Source organism: Pelodiscus sinensis, chromosome 3 (assembly GCF_052426305.1).
Source record: "Pelodiscus sinensis isolate ZL-2025 chromosome 3, ASM5242630v1, whole genome shotgun sequence".
Taxonomy (NCBI): Eukaryota; Metazoa; Chordata; order Testudines; family Trionychidae; genus Pelodiscus; species Pelodiscus sinensis.
In genome coordinates, this window is record NC_143054.1 from 24,699,315 (window position 1) to 24,721,360 (window position 22,046).

The window sequence follows — 22,046 nt, forward strand, 5'->3', positions numbered from 1 at the left end:
ACCTTTTTTCGGAAGATCTCTTCCAAAAAAACTTCTTCCAAAAGAAAGCGTCCACACACAAAAGTGCATCGAAAAAGCAATCTGCTATTTCAAAAGTTAGGGTATGTCTAAACTACATCCATTTTTTGATAAAGGGATGTAAATTAGACATATCGAAATTGCAAATGAAGCTGGGATTTGAATTTCCCGTGCTTCATTTGCATAATGGTGGCCGCGGCTTTTTTTGAAAGATGTCTCAGTTTGGGTCTGATAGATAAATATTTTCTGCTATGGTATTTTGAAATATTGCTAGAGATACTGATTAACAGAGGCCTGGTAAATATAGATTTTTAAGGCCAGAAGGAATCACTGTGAGCCTCTAGTCTCAATCTACAGGTCTATTGAACAATACCTAGTGCTTCCATATCACCTTTCACAATCAATGATTAATTCACAACACTCTTGTGAGGCACAAAACTATTATTTCCATTTGTATAGATGAGGAAACAGAGATGATGTGGCTTGCCAGAGCGCTCACAGGAAGTAAATAGGAGATCCTGGAATAGTACCCAGATGTCCTGCCCCTCGGTCCTGTGCTATTCATCCTACCCGAATCCCCATGCCAAGTGCACTTAAGAATGGGAGTCGTCCATGTGAATGCACTGCCTATAATCAGTTTATTCAAGGTTTCATTTTTATTCTTTTTACAAGGCAATTTGTTCAAGGTTTTACAACAGATTTATAGGAGACATAAAGATCATAAACTCAAAGCTGAACATCAGAGTTTCCAAGATTTCAAACGGTTGTATTTTAAGTTGCCAACTATTGTTCAGAAATATGCAGGTGAGTTTGTTTTAATCCAAGGGTGGGCTATAATTTTGGAAGGGGAGTCACTTCACAAATTTCAGAAGTGGATATGGGCCGACCCGGAAGGGGCAGGCCTCGGGCACAAAGGGTGGGGTTGAGAACTACTCTGCTCTGAAGCAGCTGCAACTAGTAAGACCAGTTTAATTTAAATTATGAAACAGATTAAGCATTTAACTTTATCATGTTAGTTTATCAAACTTCCATTTTAAACAAGTAAAATATTATGTCTAACACAAAAGATTTCAATGTTTTCTTTATGGGAGGGGTGGGCAACCCTTTTTGGGTCTGGGGTCACTGACCCACAAAAAGTCAGTTGGAGACCACACAAGTGAAAAGCAAAAAACTCCTCCAAAACCCCCCAATGCTCACTGATGTGGCCCCAACTAAGAAACCTCACTCCTCTGGTGCCCCAACCTCATAGGGTGAGGGGAAGGAAAGGGGAAAAATGAGGTTTAGGGTTTCTTATATATCAGATTGACTTTTCTGGGATTCTGGAGTTAGTAGATTTTATGGACATCTTTAGGCTCTGGGGTAGGGACAAAAATGAGGGGTACAGTGCATGAGACAAGGCTGCCAGCAAGTAGGATAGGGATGGGGTGCAGGATCTGGGAGGGAGCTGGGGCACAGAAGCAGGCTGGGAGTAGGATGTCTGGCCAGGTGGAGAGAGCAGGAAGAAGCAAGGATGTAGTGTGTGGCCAGGAGAGAGAATGAAAGAACAAGGGATGATGTCGGAGCAAGCTGGGGGTGCTGGATCTTGGGAGGAGGGAAGTGACAGGATTGGGGTCTGGAATGGGGGGAGGGCCTGGACAAGAAGGGAAACCTTACCTGGCTTCGTGTTCCCTTGCAGCAATGGCTGCAGCCACAAGGTCCTGGCTGCCCCGTTGCCATGGCCACACAATCTGGGGCTGACATTGAGGCACCACAGCCACAGGCCACTTGGAAGGCTGGAGACACCTCTGCCACAGCCTGGAGCCAGCCTCCGGAGCCAGTGGCCCCAGAGGCACTGCAGCCCAGGGCTGGCCCCGGAGGTGACACTGCGGTAGCTACACAGCTTGAGGCCAGCCCCAGAGGCACCATGGCCACAGGCCACCCCCAGAGGCTCTGTAGGCTGCCCCCAGAGGTGCCACTGCTGCAGCCATGTGGCTTGGGGCTGGCCCCGGTGGCACCGCAGCCACGCAACCCCAGGCCATGCAGCCTGGGACCACCACAGGAGGTGCTGTGGCAGTGGCGCCTCCAGCCTCTGGGGCTAGCCCCAGACTGTGTGGCCGTAGAAGCGACCCCTCTGGGGCTAGGGTTGCCAGGTGTCCAGTTTTGAACCGGACAGTCCAGTATTTGAGCTTTCTGTTTGGGAAACAAATTGAGAAAATATAAATGAGAAAGTAAAAATGTCCAGTATTTTCTAAATAAGATGTAATGTGGATTGTGATGTGATGTCAAGTGTGTCCGGTATTTTTGTTGAAACCATCTGGCAACCCTATCTGGGACCCGCCTTTTTGAGGAGCCTCAGCCCCAGCGCTGCCTCCTCTCCAGCGGCATCATGGGGAATGGAGGGGTGTGACCTAGCTCCTTCCCCGCCCCTGGCAGGGCCTGTAATTAGGGGGAGGAGCCTGTAATTGCCTCGTGGGCCAGATCATAGTCCCCGGCGGGCCAGATTCAGCCCACTAAGAGGCTTTTGCTCATCCCTGTTTTAATCTGTAAAAACCAGTTACGATAGAGTGAATGTCCAGCACTGTCATTATATTGAGTCAATTAACAAACATTTATTCATGGCAGATAACTGTTTTATGAGCCAGCTTTACATAAAAGTAGCCAAACAAATCAACATCACTGAAGTGGAGTGATTTCTTTGGCCAAAGCCCAAAGTCTTTTTACAGCATATTCCCAGTAAAACATTAAATAAGTGCATCTCAGTCAGTTACTTAGCAAGACAGACGATGTTACAGCAGCAGATTTCAGACTTTAGTGAAAAAAATGACTGCTATCAGCGCTGGCTATTAGATCTGAATGGTAGAGACAGCATAAGGAACTAATGAAACTTATATAAATACATTTTGTAGAGAAGTGGAAGTGAACTCAAAGAAATCTTCCCATATTTTAACTCATAAAAATAGAAAAACTTCAGTAATAAAATCTAATAGGTGAAAAGAACATTGTATACATTACAAGCAAAGCTGGTATTTTTACTTATGTTTTGCTTTCTGGGTGTTTACAGGGGCAGCTGTAGGTGCTGTCATGTACTCTTTCAAAGTTGGTAGCTTGCCAAAAGAAATCAATGCTTTTATGGGTGTGTAGTGGATTAGTAGTGCCTGTTGCCTCTAGGCTCTTCAGCACAAATCCTCATAAGAAAGGAAAGAAAAGGAAAGGAAAATGGGAAAACGATGGTATTCTTGTCTCCACTTTTCCCCACTAATAAAGCACCAACACTTTGGCAAAATGCCTGTTTCTGACCTCAAGTGGCCCAAGACTAGAGCAATGGGAGTATCTGAAACCAGAATTTAAACACATTGGTAGAGGTATGTAGCTTGACTGGTGCCAGTCTGCATTATTTCTGGCTTTACCACATGCTATTAGTCACTTAAGGCATGTCTACACAGCAGGGCTAAAGTCAAAATCAGCTATACAGCTTGAGCTACATCACTTGCGTAGCTTAAGTCGAAATAGCTTAATTCGGCTTTTGGCGCTACCTACATAGCAGGAAGCCCAAGAAAGAGAACTCTTCCTCCAACTTCCTTTATGCCTCATAAAATGAGGGTTACAGGACCCAGAGTAAGAAGACCTCCAGCTCGCCATTATTTCAACATTGTCAGAACAACTGCTTGTAGTGTAGACACGGACTATGTTATTTCAGAATAACGTCAGTTATTCCGAAACAACACTGCTGTATAGACATACCCTCACATTTGTAAGCTCTGAGTTCAATTATATCTCTTATGATTAGCCATAAAATAAGTACAGCCTGGGCAAAAGCAGTGGACTTCACCAAAAGTCTTTTGAATTGGCATTTATCAGCCCAATGAGTGGAAAGTGTTAACAAGACATTGTTAATGTTCAACTTTAAACAGTGTTAAACAAAGTTCAGGGTTTGATATACAGAGACTTCAGCTTGCTTAGCACCATGGCAAAAACACCATTAAAATCCTTTTAACCTTGTATTAAAGATACAGATAAAAAAAGAAAAACCAGTTAACCCATCTGAAATGTAAAATATAAAGTAAGCCTTTCATTTTAACAACATCCCTTGTTCCTTTTCTCTCCAGCTGGAAACAGTGTTTAGTGGGGGGAAATTCCATGTTTGACTGTCTTTTAGACACTATTAAAGATGGTCATAACTGTCCTTTTTGGGGAAAAGTTGACTCAGCATTGAACTGCTGCTGTTCATGATGTTAAAGTCCAAGTTTCCTAAGACAAACAGGACAAACACATATAAAAGGGGAGATGAAAGAACAGCAAAGATAGAAAATGCAGCTTCTGTCAGCGGTGTTGACTTTCACTTGCAATCTTCGCTGCTGGAGAAACAAGCACAGCACATGGCCCTATCAGCATCTCTGAGACCTGCCAAAGTTGTATTGGTGAAGGTTTCATCACATGACATAATCTTTAATTAAAGATTAATCTTTAATTCCTGGAGACTTCAGGACAATCCTTAGGGTGTTGGCAACTGCACAGCAAATTTTTACTAGCCTTGGGCTGTTTAGGAAAATATTTATGTGCCTCTTTCTGGTCACAGGTTCACAGTAGTATTCCAAAACATAGATTCCTGGCTGATTAAGACAGACTTATCAAACAGAATTAAAAAGGACAGAGAAGAAACAAACAAAATGAGGTGAGGAAGAAAAAGGACATTTTTGCAGGGGAGCATGGTGGAGGAAAGACAAGGTCCCACATCCCAGATGGTGTCTATGATGCAGCCAGAGCCGGGGGAATTGTTATCTTCTGGATCCATGTCTCCTTAGCCCTGTGTGATCAGGGTGTATCTCATTATTAGGCGGCAGAAGATATGTGGTTCCAGAAGACAGTGGGAGTAGCCTGGGTAATACATCCCATGGTGTTGAAGCTCACACCTTCTCCTTCTCTCATCTTTCAGTCAGTCAGAATTGCAGTCGTCATTTTTTCCACACAAAGTCTCCTTTTACGGACCCCCAAAAGGGAGCGATAGGTGGAATAGCTCATCCCCTCATTATTTTTGTCCACCAATTTGACGTAATCTCCAACACACCACTTTGGTTAATTGATGTTTGGTTTCACTTTGATCTTGTTTACTAAACCTGATGTCTACACAGTCCTTGAATTATATTAGTAGGCCCTGTTTTGTTTGGACTAATTCAGATTCCCAGTCTTGCTTGTATACCTTTTCCCATTTACTATTCTTGTCACATTCATGAACTTTTACTCACTCCTCACAGCTAGCTCAAAATTAGGGCAAATTTCTAGGCACAATTAACCCAACACTTCTCATGGGAGATTTTCCCAATGCCTTCCACAGGCATTGGACCAGGCTTAGAATCATTAAATCATAGAACACTAGAACTGAAAGGAACCTTGAGAGGTCGAGTCCAGTCCCCTGCCCTTACGGCAGGACCCAGTACAGTTTAGACCATCTAGACCATCTAGTGTGAGCTTCTTCACATTACCCTCACAAGCTTGCTTCAGCCTCACCCACTTTGTGCCATTTGTGATGTGGATCTTTCCTCTAAGATCTGGGCTCAGAGCATCATTCCATGAAACATTCTACGTAAATTTAAATATGGCGTAGAGTGAAACCAGCAGCCAGATTGTATCCTACTACCAATCCCTTGAACTACCAAGCTCCCCTTTTGCAACCTTTTTGATTGGTAATTGATTGAATTGGTGCAACTCACGCCCAACAACAGGTGGGGGCAAAAGGGGCAACTGCCCTAGCATCATCCAGTGATTCAAAAGGGCCTGGGGCTTCCAGCCACCAACACCACTACTATGATGCTGAAGGGCTGGTGGGGACAGGCTAGTTCCATCCCCATCCCTTTCTCTCAAGGCCCCAGCCCTTCTGAGAGCACGGAGCCAGCCTGACCCTCACCTTGCCCAGGGACCCAGAAAGTCTGTCAGTGCAACCTGAAATGTATTATTTAATTTACTCATGGAGACTAGGACTTTTATAATCTTTTGGGGATTCTAAAGCTATTATACAGTGTAAGAGATCAGCTGCCATGATAATTATATCAATGAGCAATAAAAAAAAACCTATAGGGGTGATTTCTAAAATAATTGCGCTCTTCCCTGCAAATGACTCTGCGAGCATTTTTGCAGGTGAATTTATTTGTTGGCGCAGATGGGGGCATACAGATGTCTCACTATCTGATTTTGTCGGCCAGTCAAATAGCTGTTCCCATGAAATTGTAGGCCCGAAAAATGGAGGTTGCTTACGTTTCTTGTATTGTTGTTGTTATTTAACATATGTCTGTAGTGGGAAAACATTTTTGTCAGTTTTCTCTTAATTTCTACTAGGTCCGATTATTTTGTCATGAGAGCTGTGCAATACTGTGACTTCATTGATTTCAGTGATTACCACCAGTGCAAATGAAAGGAGAAACAGGATGATAAAGAGAAAACCCTGGTATCAAATATTTTAATAATTTAATTTTTCAGTGCTCATCCTTGTTACAATGTAAAGCCTACAACTATCATAGTTTCCATGTTTTCCTTCTCGTGTATCATCTTACAATGGAAATCTCAGTAGTTTCCACATCAAAATTCTGAAAATATTTGTTTTCAATGAAAGGCCCATTTTTGTCCCCTTAGGAAAAAAAAGTTTAAAAAGAAAAAGTTTCACCAACTTTAACTTTCATAGATATAGATTTTTCTGGTATTTAATTATTCTTTCGGCACATCCATCCACCAAGTGCAATATGGCTAGGCTCTCTCAAAAAGAAAAATGGACTTCAAGGAATGGCACAGATTTTTTTGAAGTTCTCTCTATAGAACTCCTGCTCTTTAAAGCATTAATGTAGAAGCTTGGTCTCCTTACAACCCTGAAAAGGAAACTGTCACTTCTAACTATTACAGAATGTTAATTTTCTGAAACATGGGGTTTCCGGGAGCCCTGCTACGACCCTCCAACAATGTGCAGTTTATTCTGGGTGGCTTTGGAATTGCCTCTGACTCCTGCTCATTTCCCAATAATTACTGATAATTGCTCCACTCAAAACAAAATGAAGCACAACAGACTCTTTCAAAGGAGTGGAATCAAAGTTTGTCCAGGAGCTGACCTTTTGGTTTGGAGGTGAGAGGAAGTGTGGATAGAATTATGTAGACCTGATGAGCTGCTTTCTAACTCATTTTGATGGCAATCAGCAAGCAGAGGCAGGAGGAAAACCAAGACAGTAGTTGTAGGCAGCCCCGGGCAGAGGACTACGTGCATTCTTAAGTTTATTCAGTGGCTTTAGGAGCTGTCAGAGTTCTGTCTCGCCTGTTATCTTAATATACTGCAACAATGGCAATGATAAACAACATACGTTTAACATAAACCCTTCTTTGCCTGTTTATAGAAAGTGTTTCTTGGTCAGCATATAAACTGCTTTGAGGTCTCTTTAAGGCTCGATGCCAAACAATAAAAAAGTCCACAGTGTGGAGCCAAGGAAGAACTGCCAAGTTTCACTTATAAAAGAGGGAGACTCTGTCATTCAGAATAAAGTGTGAGGCAGATTTTTCAGTTTTTCCCTCCTTGATGAAGACTGGTTTGCAGTGTGCTTTGATGAGACATTTAAAATCTCACCTATCCTGTCTTTAAATCGTCTTCATTTAAATTGCCCTGGCAACAGTAAAGACCTTGGAACTACAGTGCCGCATTTGCATCAGTGCCAGAGCTGAGGTACAGAGAGGCCTTGGAGTTATGATGCTGTATTTGCTCTGGAGTAAGTGCAGAGGGACAAGGCCTTGGAGTTGTAACACTGAGTCATGGAGTTTTGATGCTGGACTTCCTTCAGTGTTAACAGCTGAGGCACTTAGGGGCCTTGAACCCCAGATGGTAAATGTACACCAGTATGTCAATAAAAAAAAAGATTCATTTCCTATGCATTGTTTATAGTTACATGTCTTGTGTCAGTCGCTTGGATCCCTTAGTTTCCATACGTTATTTTAAAAGCAAATTAATTAATTCACATCTCAATTAAAAGATATACGTGCATGTTTCATATAAAGGACACATGGCGATCTCTGACGAGTGATGATAGCACCTTTGAAGGCATGAAAAGGCAACTATCTGACTTCACCATCTTTTCAAAAATAGCTCCACAGATGCTTGGATTCATTTTGTTTTCCCTTTGGCTTTTCTTTCCTGGAGGCAGTAAGTATAATAAGCTGTTGTCCGCTGGAAGCACTATGGAGGCTGAGCTATTATTATTATTTATCACGGGTAAGTAGTGACAATGTGCTGGATAGCAGTTTGAAAGAGCATAGAGAGCAGATGGTCTATTACAGAATTAGGATTCTGGGGTTTCAGAGACACAAGCCCTGATTCTCCACTGTGTTATCCCAGTGAACTCAATGGAGATAAACCAATTACATTTACAGTGTTTCAGACTCTCACAATTGTATTGTATCTCAGTTTTGATGAACATATTCATTTCTTTCCAAAACATACGCTCTAAGGGTATGTCTACACTACAGAATTTTTTCGGGAAAACGACCATTTTTCCAAAAAAAAATCTTGCTGAGTGTCCACACCCTAAGTGCATTTTTGCACAAAAAAATCAAAAGAACAGAGAGATTTTTCCAATTAGGCATTCCTCATTATACAAGGAAGAATGCCTTTTTGCGAAAGAGCTCTTTCACAAAAAGGTGTGTGTGGACGTGGAAGAGGGTTTTTTTGCACAAAAAGAAGAAAGAGGAAAAAGCACAGGTGCCCTGGTGACCATTCTGTGCATAACAATCAGAGCTTACTTTTGAGAGAAGTCTGACGCTCTCTTTTGCAAAACCGCATCTCTTTTTCGATGCACTTTTCCAACGTGGACACTCTCTTGTGTAAGAAGTTTTTGCGGAAGATCTCTTCCGATAAAAGCTTCTTGTGTAAGAAGCCTGCAGTCTACATGTAGCCTCAGTGTAGAAATTACTGGGCGAGGATCTATGGCCTGTGCTATGCAAAAGGTCAGACTAGACAATCATAGTGGTCCTTTCTGGCCTTCATATCTATGAATGTAAGAATCTGGTGTTTTTCCTGGTAGCTCCAGCTCTTGGGATCATGTGAATAAGTGACCATTTTAGTCTTTCTATTTTCTTTTCTTTTTTTTTAAGGCAAATTTATGTCCCTTGTGGTTGCATGGGAAAGCTGAAAAACATGAGCCCTAAATGTTCACATAGGAGAAAAAAGGACCCAAGGTAATTATTTTTAAAATGTCATTAGTTTGAGTCCAGTGTGATGATTCCGCAGTGCCAGCACTACGGTGTTGCTAACATCACCTTTTGTTTCTGGGCAAGCCATGATATATGGAGAAAAAAAATCTTCTGCAAATAGTATAGGAATGCATCTGGCCTGCCAACCTAGTGGATCCCTAGTTCAAGTTATATGCTCAGTAAGAGAATGCTCCTAGAACATTTTCAAATTGCTCAGCCAGCCACAGAGGTAAGGAAGGAGCATCCAGTGCTAATCAAAGGGGCCCTTCTGATTGACCAGAGGAGCATTAATGATAAGACTGACATCCAGTTGTCATCCCCAGAAGGAGAACCAGTGTGACATGAGACTTTTAAGAAAGGAAAGGTAGGGTATATGTCTACACTACAGCGCTAATTCAAACTAACTTAGTTCGAATTAGTTAATTCAAACTAAGCTAATTCGAACTAACGGATCCACACTAAAAAACTAGTTCGAATTAGTGTTTTGCTAATTCGAACTAGCATGTCCACATTAAGTGGACCATGAACCGGGCTTAAGGATGGCCGGAAGCAGTGCCGGCAGGGCATCAGAGGAGGACTTAGAGCGTGAAGATGCTGTCTCAGGCTAGCCGAGGACTGTGCTTAAAGGGTCCTGACTCCCACCCTGGACAGACAGTTCTCAGGGGTGCCCCGCTTGCAAAGCAGTCCTGGCTTGGATTTCCCAGACTACCCACACTGGACACATCACACCACTCAGCCATCAGCCCGGCTGCACTTGCCGCAGGCTGCCATCTGGGGAGAGGGGGAAATTGGGGGGCTGCAGGAGAGCTTCCACCCCCAGAAGCCCACAGAGCCAGCCCAGTCCTCCCCATCGGGGGCTCGTGCCCCATTCCTCTCTCACCTCCTTCCATTTACCCTTCCCTAGCCCCTCTTCTTGATGTACAAAATAAAGATAACGTGTCTTCCAAAATGGAATCTGTCTTTATTGAACAAAACTGGGGGAGACTGGGAAAAGGAGGTGGGAGAGGGGAAGAGAGAGTCTGGGAGAGGGGAGGGCAACTAAAATGATCAGGGGTTGGGAACAGGTCCCATATGAAGAGAAGCTAAAGAGACTGGGACTTTTCAGCTTAGAAAAGAGGAGACGGAGGGGGGACAGGATAGAGGTCTCTAAAAGCAGGAGTTGGGTGGAGAGGGTGCATACAGAAAAGTTCTTCATGAGTTCCCATAAAGAAGGACTAGAGGACACCAAAGGAAAGGAATGGGTAGCAGGCTTCAAACTAGTAACAGAAAGTTGTTCTTCACAAAGCAAAGAGTCAACCTGTGGAACTCCTTGCTGCAGGAGGCTGTGAAGGCTAGAACTAGAACAGAGTTTAAAGGGAAGTGAGATCAAGTCATGGAGGTTGGGTCCATGGAGTGGTATTATCCAGGGAGTAGGAGTGGTGTCCCTGCCCGAGGTTTGTGGAAGGCTGGAGAGGGATGGCATGAGACAAATGGCTTGGTCACTGTCTTCGGTCCATCCCCTCCAGGGTCCCTAGGGTTGGCCGCTGTCGGCAGACAGGCTACTGGGCTAGATGGACCTTTGGTCTGACCCAGGACGGCCATTGTAAGCTCAGGGCTCAGGGTCGGGGGTCTCAGTGGACCCCCTTGATTCTCTTGCACACCTGCTCCTGGGTGGCCAGGCTGGCAGCTCTCCTGCCCTAGCCAGCCACTTTCCTGTGCCTAATGCGGAGATCGTCGACGAGGTCCACGATGTCCACACTAGACCAGGCGGGTGCCCGCCTCTTGCGGTCCCGAGCAAGCTCCTGGGAGCCGCCAGCCTGGTCCCGGGAAGAGGGGGAGGGCTGGGGGGCATCGGGTGGGTGGCTCGATCCGTGCCAGGTGCAGGGTCTGCTGGCTGGGTGCTGGCAGGCTTGCACCTGGCATGGGCACCGTAGCCAGCCTGTGCCCCTTTAAGGGGTCCGGGGCTGGGAGGGGGGCAGACGAGTTTCCCTGGTGTTGGCCAGAGTGGCCACCAGGGAAACCTGGGGAGGGCTAGCCTCCCACTAGTTCGAATTAAGGGGCTACACACCCCTTAATTCTAACTAGCTAGTTCGAACTAGGCTTAATCCTCGTAAAATGAGGTTTTCCTAGTTCGAACTAAGCGCTCCGCTAGTTCGATTTAAATTCGAACTAGCGGAGCACTAGTGTAGCGCCTATGAAAGTTAATTCGAACTAATCCGTTAGTTCGAATTAACTTTGTAGTGTAGACATACCCATAGCGGGGAGGATCTTATCGTAGACCCTCCAAAGTAGGTTTGAGTGTCTGATATACAGCAAAAGTTCAAAACTTGTAGTCTGTGGTCCACTGCATTGTAGACCATGGAACATTAACTGGGGGTCTGAAAGATCACATGGTGTTGACTCTTTAAAACCTGGAACATTCTCGATGAAAACTTCAAGGAAATTTGAACAGTTGGAAACTGTTCCAGTGGTTCTTTGTAAAACTAAGAACAAAGCAGGACGTGATCTACCTTGCAAACAAGGACGCGTACATTGTGCTATCTTATTTTCATGTTACTTAATGCTACTTTGTCAATTCTGTATCCTTTGTGTGAAGTTAAAAGGCATGATCGACTGATTGGAATTTGGAACATGTAAAAAGAGACTTAATAAGGGCAGGGTACCTTTGCTGGCATTGCACTGATGGGGTCATTACATACAGCAAGATGATTAGTGAAATAGAAGGTAAAAGAGGTCACTGGTTAAAATTAAGAAAAAGGAAGGAAAAATGTCTAGAAATGGAAAAATAGACACATTTTGCTTTGATGAAAGAAGCAAAGTTTTTGAAGTTTGTGTGCAAAGGCTGTGGTACCATTTTTATACCCATCGTATTGAAGGAAGTTGCAAACAAAAGAGCTGCTTTTCTAACTTTAGAAAAATTTTAGTTGGAAAAGAGACATTTACTGTCCTGAAAAAATTGTGTTTCTCCCAAGAACCAGGTCACATGAGCTACAGTAACTTTGCTGGGATATTTTAAAAGCACAACTTTGCTCTAAACCAACTTCTTACCTGAGATATATATTTCACTTAAGACAACAAAGAGAAGGAGACAGAAAATCTGACTTCAAGGCTAGTCTTAATAGATGTTTGTGATGGGTCACAACTCCTGGGATGTCACCTGAGGTGCTCAGACAACACTGAGCCCCCTTCTCTGCCAACCTGAGCCCCCTTTTACTTGGTCTTGCTGAGTCAGGCCCTCCAGTCTCCACTAGCAAAACCTACTGGCAAGGCGACCACCAGCTGCAGATACAGACAGTGAGAATGGCTCTGGGAAGACTGTTTAAGAGATTTACTCCAGCACCCAGATGTTCATCCCACCATTTAGGGTACAAACCTAATGATATGAAGTTTACTTCATTCATCATTGTGAAGGAAGGTATACATTACCTCTTACCGCCCTCCCCCATTAGAAATTATATAACCTGGGTTAAATTATTAATCAGAAATAAATTTATTAGCTATAAAAATGTGAATTTTAAGTGGTCACGGAAGTAGCAAACAGAGCAAAGAAACTGATTACAAATAGTAATCTCTCACCCAAGATATTATTTCAGGTAAAGGCCTTCACAGGCTATAGCTGTCTTTTCTGACCTTGACCCAGCAGGTTTTTTCCCCAACTTTCAGTTACAATACTTTTGTTTCCAGGTGTTTCCAAGTATTTCCTTGGGGTGGAGAGACAGAGGTAGAAGCAAACAAAGACAATAATTATTTTCTTCTCCTGCCTTATATGGAATTTCCATAGGGTGGGAAACCTGTGTTTGATTCCCCCCACCCTTTTGTGGAGAAGTACAAAATTCAAGATGGATTCCAGTATCAGGTAATGGTCACATGTCTGTGTAGGGCCCCTGTAGCCATTCTTCACAGGCTGACTTGCATGTTCACAGGAAGACTTTTACAGACCATTTTCTCTTGCTAATGAGCCATCAAGCCCTGTGTTGCTTTTCCATTGCAGTCCCTGAAGTGTCAGTGGTGAGGTTGACCCAAAGCAGAAAGAGATGCACAAAATGATAGTTACATGTAAATGGGATAAACATATTCAGTAAATCATAATCTTATCTCACGTGAGCCATCTTGCATAAAGCATACCTCAGTTATGACATAATTATATCATAAGCATAGTTTCATAAAACAGGAAATACTACGCCACAATGTTCATGTCCAGCCATTTTGGCAATGATGTTTAAGAAGTCTTCAGGGATTCCTTGAGACTGAAGAAAGAGAGGGTGCTGAGTATTGTTCACACAAAGGAACAATACTTTGTTCACATGAAGCATTAGCATTTAAGTCACCAAAAGAAATTGTCTGAGACAAACTCTACCAACACATCATGGAAGGGAATAAAGGTCCAATCCACAAGACGGGAAGAAATAAGAAGCCACTGCATTCAGGAGGACATCAGCAAGCTGGAGAAATCCAGCTTTCTAATACATGCGAATATCATACTAACATGAGCAATGTTTTTTTTTTTCTTCAGTAAGTTGAAATACAGGACTTGTCTGTTGGGTACCACAAAGAAACAGAGTCTTTAAGGTGCCGACAGAGTGACATTTCACTGGGAATGCTTTAATCCACAGCTCAGGCTGGAAAGGGGGTTACTGAGCTGTTTCCTGTCTTTTTATTTGTATAAATTATTATAATAACTTCATTTGGCTTTACTGTATGACTGTTTTTTAAATTTACAGTGGGACTATATTTAGCCAATTTAATTGGGATTGGGGCCAAATTGAATAATTAAAAAAATCTGATAAGCAGGAAAATAGGGAAAGAGCTTTCTATCCCTTATTTTAAGATTGGGCTAGGACTCAGGCTGTCAGCCACATGAGGCTGGGGGTGGGGCTATGAGCCCTGGGCATCTGGTGCTCCAATTAGTACAAAGAGCCAGATAATGGAGGCACAAATAAATGGATTCTACTGTATATCAACAAAACATTCTGTTCAACTGATACCTATCTATATTGTGGCTAAAGAAACTGAAGTTCAGTGTTTCATTTTAATAATGGAAAAATTCAGATTTTTGTGGTTTTTAATTAGAGAATGCTGTTTATTTATCACAGAAAACTAGGATCCTTGCTAATTAAAGAAAGTTTAAAGAAACTTAAATGTTTTCTTATTGCTTAAGTTCAATGTAAGAAACTGGTACTGCACCAGGGATGTTTTACAGGAAGATAGATCTGTAACCCAAGCTACAAAGCACCTTCTTTATTAAAATATAATCCATTTAACAGATGAGCAAACTCCACAGCGTAAAAGGACCTGAGATTTCTTTAGAAGAACAATTACATGGATTCTACAACTTCTGTTTCCTTGTCCTAGCAGTTCACTCATGTTGCTAATGCTACACAGAGGCTAAGCAACTGTTTGACAGATTCGACCATTCCAGGTAAATAATGTGGACACACATATTCATTTACTTGAACAGAACTCATCCATAAAGGTTACTTGCTACTGCCTTTGACTTTGTCCAGTCTTATGGGACTAATGAGACTAAAAGTTATTGGCTGGCAGCAGAGTATACTGCTGAAAGCCTGTCCAATAAGAAAAAGCATATCTGAAATTACGTGCTTTCTTCTAGCTCACATCAGAGAAGCAGTGCTGTCATCCCATGCTTCTGTAGAAGAATGAGATGATGAAAAGCTATGACACCACTGCCCAACAGAGGACACAAGAGATAGTCTTTCACTGTTATGCAGGGAGATTTGGAAATAGTGTGTACCTTCTATTAAACAGAACAGTTCACATATTGTACACAATCTACAGCTCTTCCACTTCCCCCAGTCTGTGGACACATGCATATGCAGCAAAACCCCCAGGAGAAAATGCCAGAAGATCGTACTGAATCACCCCTTGCTCTTTTCTCACACAGTTCAACATTCTGACACATTGTAAACTCAGCTGAATGTGTGCCAAACCACAAGAATCTGCTTCTGCCGACGGAGTGACATTTCACTGGGAATGCTTTAACCATCCACAGCTCAGGCTGGAAAGGGGGTTACTGAGCTGTTTCCTGTCTTTTTATTTGTCTAAATTATTTATAATAACTTCATTTGGCATTACTGTATGACATACATCTTTGGGACTCAGCCAGACTAACTCAAGACACTGCTGGACTGGAAGGCTTTATACTTCTCCAGGCTTCTGACACGTTGGTGAGGGGTTTGTTTTGTATATTTTTTCCATAATAAAACAATAATAGTAATTTAGACACACCCAATAGGGCAAATCCTGCTGTCAGTTACAGCCTAGCTGGTCTTGCACAGTGTAGCCAAGAATAAAATTTTAGCCCATATTCAGAAGACAATCTGAACTGACTTAGAGATTATCCCAGTGCTCATTTGAAAGATCATTTTGCTGCACTCACACACACACTCTTTTCTGGTAACAATTTGTCATAAAAATTGAGACTCAGATCTTCATTTCCCCCAGTTTTATTAGTTTTCTTTTAACCAGAACTTTAACCTAACTTCAAAGGTGGAACTTGGAGAAGCTGAGCTTAGCTTCATGAGTGCAGCTTTATGCCCCAATTAGTGATGGGCCAACCTCAAGAGAGTCAAATTTCGACTTGAAGAGCTTCCTGCTCAAAGCTTGCTTAGGAGGACAAGGTTTGTGTGACTTTTCCAGGGATACCCAGTGTTGTGAGGCACCTCACTGCCACCTGCCCCTGTCTGTACTTGCTGTGGATCAGCTGATTCCCTCAGCATCTCACAGCACAACCACTGTCTTCCAGGTCGCTGCAGGCCTCAGTCTCTCTGTACCAGTGGTAACAGATACACACTGACCACTAAGTCCGCCAAACAACCCTCCAGAGTGTCCAATATCTCTTCCACTGAACACTCGCAGATCCTCTGCTCCTAAAGGAATTGTACATCCCCGCTTATTATATGGAACTCAGGATCACCCCTCCACATAATGCACTGTACTAAGAGAGACATAATTAATGAAAATAAAAATGAACAGAAATTCCAGTAATAGACAGTGAGACTACTGGAAACTGAATGTCACAACTTAACTCAGAGGGCATTTCCCTGTCTCCTACATGATAGCTAACCCCAATTCCTTTTCCTAGCGGTTTCAATCAGTTTGGCTGAGATCTCTTCTCAGACAATCAGGCCCACTGGTAGCTCGTCCTTATAGACTAAAGCAAGAATGGGCAAAAGCCTCTCAGCAGGCTGAATTCAGTATGCCTAAGGCTTTGATCCAGCCCACAAGGCTTCGCACCCTAGCGCATTGCCTCAGAGCGGGAAAGGGGTACGAGCCCTTCTAACTGCTTTTATTTAATGGGCTCTCATCTTCCCTGTGCCTTACCTGGTAGCCGCGGAGAAGGTGCAAGCCCTTTAATTAGAAACAGTTAAAAGAGCTGGCCTCTCTGGCTCCCTAGCAATGCGCTAGAGGCACGGGGAGCTGTGAACCCTTTTAAGTGCTTCTATTTAAAGGGCAGGTGCCTTCCCTGCACCTGTCAGGCAACATGTTGCCTAGCAGCTGCGGGGAACACGAGAGCCCTTTAAATAAAAATAGCTGAAAGGGCTCGCAGCTCCCCGCGCCTCTAGCGTGTTGCCAGAGACGTGCGATCCCTTTCAGCTGTTTCTATTTAAAGGGCTCTCCTGTTCCCTGTCGGCTGCTAGGCAACACTGCCTGGCAGGCACGGGAAAGGTGTGAGCACTTTAAATAGAAGAATTTAAATGGGCTCGCAGCTACCCATGCCCCTATCGCGTTGCTAGGGACAAAGAGGTGCAACCCCATCTCCCCAGGATTGTCCCAGCTCGGAGTCTCCTATCTCACCCTTTGGGGGGGTGAACCCCTCTCCCCCATTAATATGGAGATGTTGCTGTCTGTTCCTCTTTTTCAGGGAGGAAGGGGAAACTGCAGTTTGTTCCATTCGTCACTCTGGCTGGGGAGGTAAGGCGGCAGATGAACCTGGATCTGCCCCAGCCAGGGGACACGCAGCCCTCCCCCAAACTGTACCCATGCGAACTGCAGCTGCCATAGAGAAATGCTTTTCACCTGGCCCCAAGCTTCTGCCGTGAGAAAGAACTGGGGTATTCCTCTCTCCCCGGGGCAGTCTGCATACTGAATCCCTCATCCTCAGTCCCACCCCAGAGCCATGATTTAAATGAAGAAAAACAAAAACTGAGTTAAAGATTCAAGCAACGTCAAGTAAATCTGCTAGTTAAAGATCATGTGCTTTATTTTGTATTTTGTACCTCAATGTGGTTTAATTCCTCTCTCTCAGAAGCCTTCTCTTTTGTATGGCAGTGTAATAATATATGTATAATGTGTATACGGTAATACAATTAAAGACAAAATGCCAATCTTAATAAGACTGGTCCAAAACAATGAAGTTATATTGACAGTCATGATGTTCAAAACAGTTTTCATCAATAAATAATGTTAGTGTCTCTTAGTATAGAGAAAATGAAACAATTTCAGCCTGTGTTCCAAGAATGGAAACTTAAGGAAACCCACTGTAGGCTATAAAGCAGAATCATATATATGCTATGATTATAATTCAATCACTAGCCTTTCAAGTACCTCATAATTTTATCAAGGGTCACTGACTAGAAAAGGAGCAATAGTGATCCAGAAAGAAAGAAACTCTACAGGAGATAAATCAAAGTTACACTCTTTCATAAAGAAACACTTGTTTGACAACTCAACATTTAACTTTTCCCATAACCTATACTGTGGGTCTCTATCCTTTTTTACATGGAATCATCAGAAACTTATGCTACCAAAGCAACTCCATCAATCAGTGACCCTTGAGAATAGCACATTATTATCAAGTATTTTCAAACCCAGCTCTTTCATTCATGTGTTTATTACCTCTGTCCTTTTAATAATTTGTTAATGCAATTCTTGAACTAGATTTTTTTTATATGTAATTTTCTATTCCTATATGTCCGCATCACTTTTATATGCCTTGAGTATTCACCTGCTACCTCCCCTCCCCCCCATTGGGAACAGATGGCTTTCTGGAATCTAACAGCAAGGACCACTCCTGAAATAGATTTGATCTGCAGGCCCCACACTGAAATAATAAATAATACCTACAAATAGATATGACTTCCAAAGCTAAGGAAGCAAAATATCCTGCTGCTGCTCCTCCGAAACCTGCCTCACAGCAAAAATTTGCCAGCAGAAAGTTAAAACTCAATCATATAAAGAAACTTCTCAAGTGAATGTTCTGTATTTTATAAATTATATGCCATGGCAAGATAAATAGTTATATCAAGGAGTCTTTTTATAGACTATACTGTATGTTGTGGGAGAGGGAATATCAGCTTGTGGATTAAACACAGGAATTGGAAGCAGCAATGATATCGTCCTTGCTCACAAGAGAGTTGTGAGGCTTATGTCTGTACTGCGTGTAAAGAACTGTCAATGGAATAGCGAGTCAGAACAGGATAAACTATACAGTAGGAAAGATCATAATAGGTACAATATATTCAGTTTGGTTACGGTTATGACTTTGTTTTCTCTCTTCTGCACTTTTGAGTATTTTGCTCTCAGAGCTTCTGCACCCTCTTACAGAAGACAAACACACACATGAACATTTGATTTGTCTTGTTTTGTTGTTTTTTCCCTTAATCTGAAATAAAATGGATTCAAGCCAAATGCATATGTCTTCTCTTTGGGTGTGTCTAGACTACATGCCTCCATCGACGGAGGCATGTAGATTAGCCAGATCGGCAGAGGGAAATGAAGCCGCGATTAAAATAATCGCGGCTTCATTTAAATTTAAATGGCTGCCCCGCTCTGCCGATCAGCTGTTTGTCGGCAGATCGGGGCAGTCTGGACGCGACGCACCGACAAAGAAGCCTTTCTTGATCGGCACAGGTAAACCTGGTTTCATGAGGCTTACCTGTGCCGATCAAGAAAGGCTTCTTTGTCGTCGCGTCGCGTCCAGACTGCCCCGATCTGCTGACAAACAGCTGATCGGCAGAGCGGGGCAGCCATTTAAATTTAAATGAAGCCGCGATTATTTTAATCGCGGCTTCATTTCCCTCTGCCGATCTGGCTAATCTACATGCCTCCGTCGACGGAGGCATGTAGTTTAGACGTACCCTTTGTGTTTGGAAAACACAGTATGAATTCTGAAGGCCAGGATGGAATTGTCAAACAAAGAGCACAGGACTGTTGGTTAACAAAAGTATAAAATAGAAATTGTTGAATGACCACAGTGCTCTATTGTACCCTGAGTCAGGTGATATTTGGCATCACAAGTATTGCCTGGGACCAAATAAGAGAATCTCACTTTCTTCTTCTTCTTCTAAAAAATAAAACATGAAAAAAATCAAGTTAGTTTCTAGCCCTCATCAGAGAAAAGCAGGAAAACACGAACCTGAAAGACTTAAACAGAAGGCAAATAAAAAGAGACAAAAGTTATGTATTTTGAAAATTCATGATTTTTAAGCCTATCTAATGATTTGGGGGCCCTGATTCACTAATTTGGACACCTGGGTTGACCATTGTGTGACCACTTCGGAAAACATGGAAGGATTCCAGTTCCATGCGAAAAGGAGCAGAATGAATTAGGGATGTAAGTGACTAATCAACTAGTCAACTAACTGATAAGCAAATGCTTATTCGGTAGTTGAACCTGGTGGCTCTTAACACATTTGAAATGTGGAGGCGCAGCATCTGGGACTGGGAGCAAGCTGGGACAGGTTATTCCTGGATTGTGCCCAGTTCCCTCTCCCACCCCTTGGAAACGGCTCTGCGGTTTCGACTAATCGAGTAGTTGATGGAAATTCCATCAACTACTCAATTAGCTGATTAAACATTGTTTAACATCCCTACTATGAATATATGTGAGGAATAGAAAGAAGGATGTGAAAGAGCGGGGGAGGGGGGAATCCTGAAGAGTGATATTTGCAATGAATGCTTAAATGTTTTTCACGGGAAATGGGTAAGAAGGAATCTAAAGGCTTAACAGGGGCACTTAAAAAGACAATATGTACCAAAAAATATCTTATTGAAAGGTATGAGTTCCATTTAAGAAACCAAATGGAATGAGAAAATGTCTTTGGATCTCTAAAGAAACAAGGTGGGTGAGATATTGGACCAACTTCTGCCTAATCTTCATTCCTTTGCTGACAGAGGGATGCAGTCTAGACATACTCCCAGAGAATAGGACTGAAGCTCAGGGAGGAGGGGATGCACACATAGGTAAGGAGGTCAAGGCTGGGGCCATAGCTGGGTGTAAATGTGGGGCCAAGAGTGGGACTGTGACAAGAGATCGAGACTAGAGGCAGGGGAGGAACTGCAGCATGTGGTGGAGTCTGACATCCAGGCCCACAGCCAGGTGTGGTTCTGCTTCTGGCCTCACCCCAGCCTCTGTCCTGGGCCAGGAACGAAGCTTTGGACAGTGGCCAAGGCTGGGGCTAGTGGGGATCTAGAAGCAGAGCTGCACTGAGTCTGGGGATGGGGCCAGCATGAGGTCAGGAACTGGGGAAGCAACTGGGAACAGGACCAGAGCAGAGGTGAGGGAGGGGATGAACCATGCTCCTTCAGACATTCCTTTATGCTTCCCTAGGAGGGTGCCACCACCCCATAATTTGGTGACTTCTAGTTTAACACATTTGTCCAAGTTGGGAACCCATAGGTTAGGTAAAAGACAAAGGGGGGAAAGGAAGGCAGCATGCTGAGCTATATTTATGTAGTAGCCACATGCTGAAGGTCCCTGATAGTTTTTGCAAACTGCACAGTGACGGTGAAGTATCATATGTGAAAAATGTACACCGCAAACACATCAGTGTTCTTTGTAAAACTTAACAAATGCTCAAACCCTTGCCACTCAAATGAATTCCAGTATCTTTCTGAAAGCAATTAATAAAAGGCTTTTTTTTAAAGTTAATTATATATGACTAAGCTTCAACAATTTCAGTTTCAGGAACTAGTGATCATGTTCAATGTATCTTATCCTGACTCTGAACCTTGCCAATCTCATCATTTTTATATTGATTATTTGTATTATTTTATCATCTAAAGGCCCCGGCCCTATTGTGCATTGTAAACAAAACACATAATAAAAAATCCCTACAACATAAGGATAAGATGAGAGAAAATAAGTGGATAACAACTAACAGAAAGGAAGATTACAAGAGATAGCACCGTGATTTTGATGTATAACCATTATTGTATCTTTTGTAGGCATCATGGCAGAGGAGAGTTTCAGTGAGGAATTTAAGAGTGCATAAAGTGATTGCTTTGCAAATAATTAGTGGGAGCTTCTCCAATGATGTTACTGTATGAAACGCATTCATTAAATCTTTTATTTCCTTTACATGCGCTCCAAGGAAAACACAATAATTTGCTAAGCTATTTAAAAAACTTTTGCTATTAAGGTTAAAAAGGTTTTGCTATTATTTTTAAAAATTATTTGTAAATGTTCTTTGATTGTGGTGCTGATACTATGTGCTGTGTTAACCTTTCTGTATCCACACATAATATTCATAAATCACAGGCATCTATACGAACTTCCAGACACAGTTTCTTTCATGTGTGTCTCAAGCCCTGTCCTATAAGGGCCACCTAGCTAAAGTGTGAGGGTTGTTCAGTGTTCATGTTTATTCATTCCTCTGCTTTGTAGGCCTAGTCTATACTAGGCCAAGCAGAGCAGCTTAAGGTACACAATTCCAGCTATGCAAAATGCGTAGCTGGAGACGGCTTACTTTAAGCCGAGCCACCATAGCGTCCACACTGTGGGAGGCCAACAAGAACACAAGCTCCCGTTGGCTTCCCTTACTCCTTGAAGAATGAACAATACCATTCGCCGACTACCCTCAGTGTTCGATTTATGGGTTTACATTAGACCCGCTACA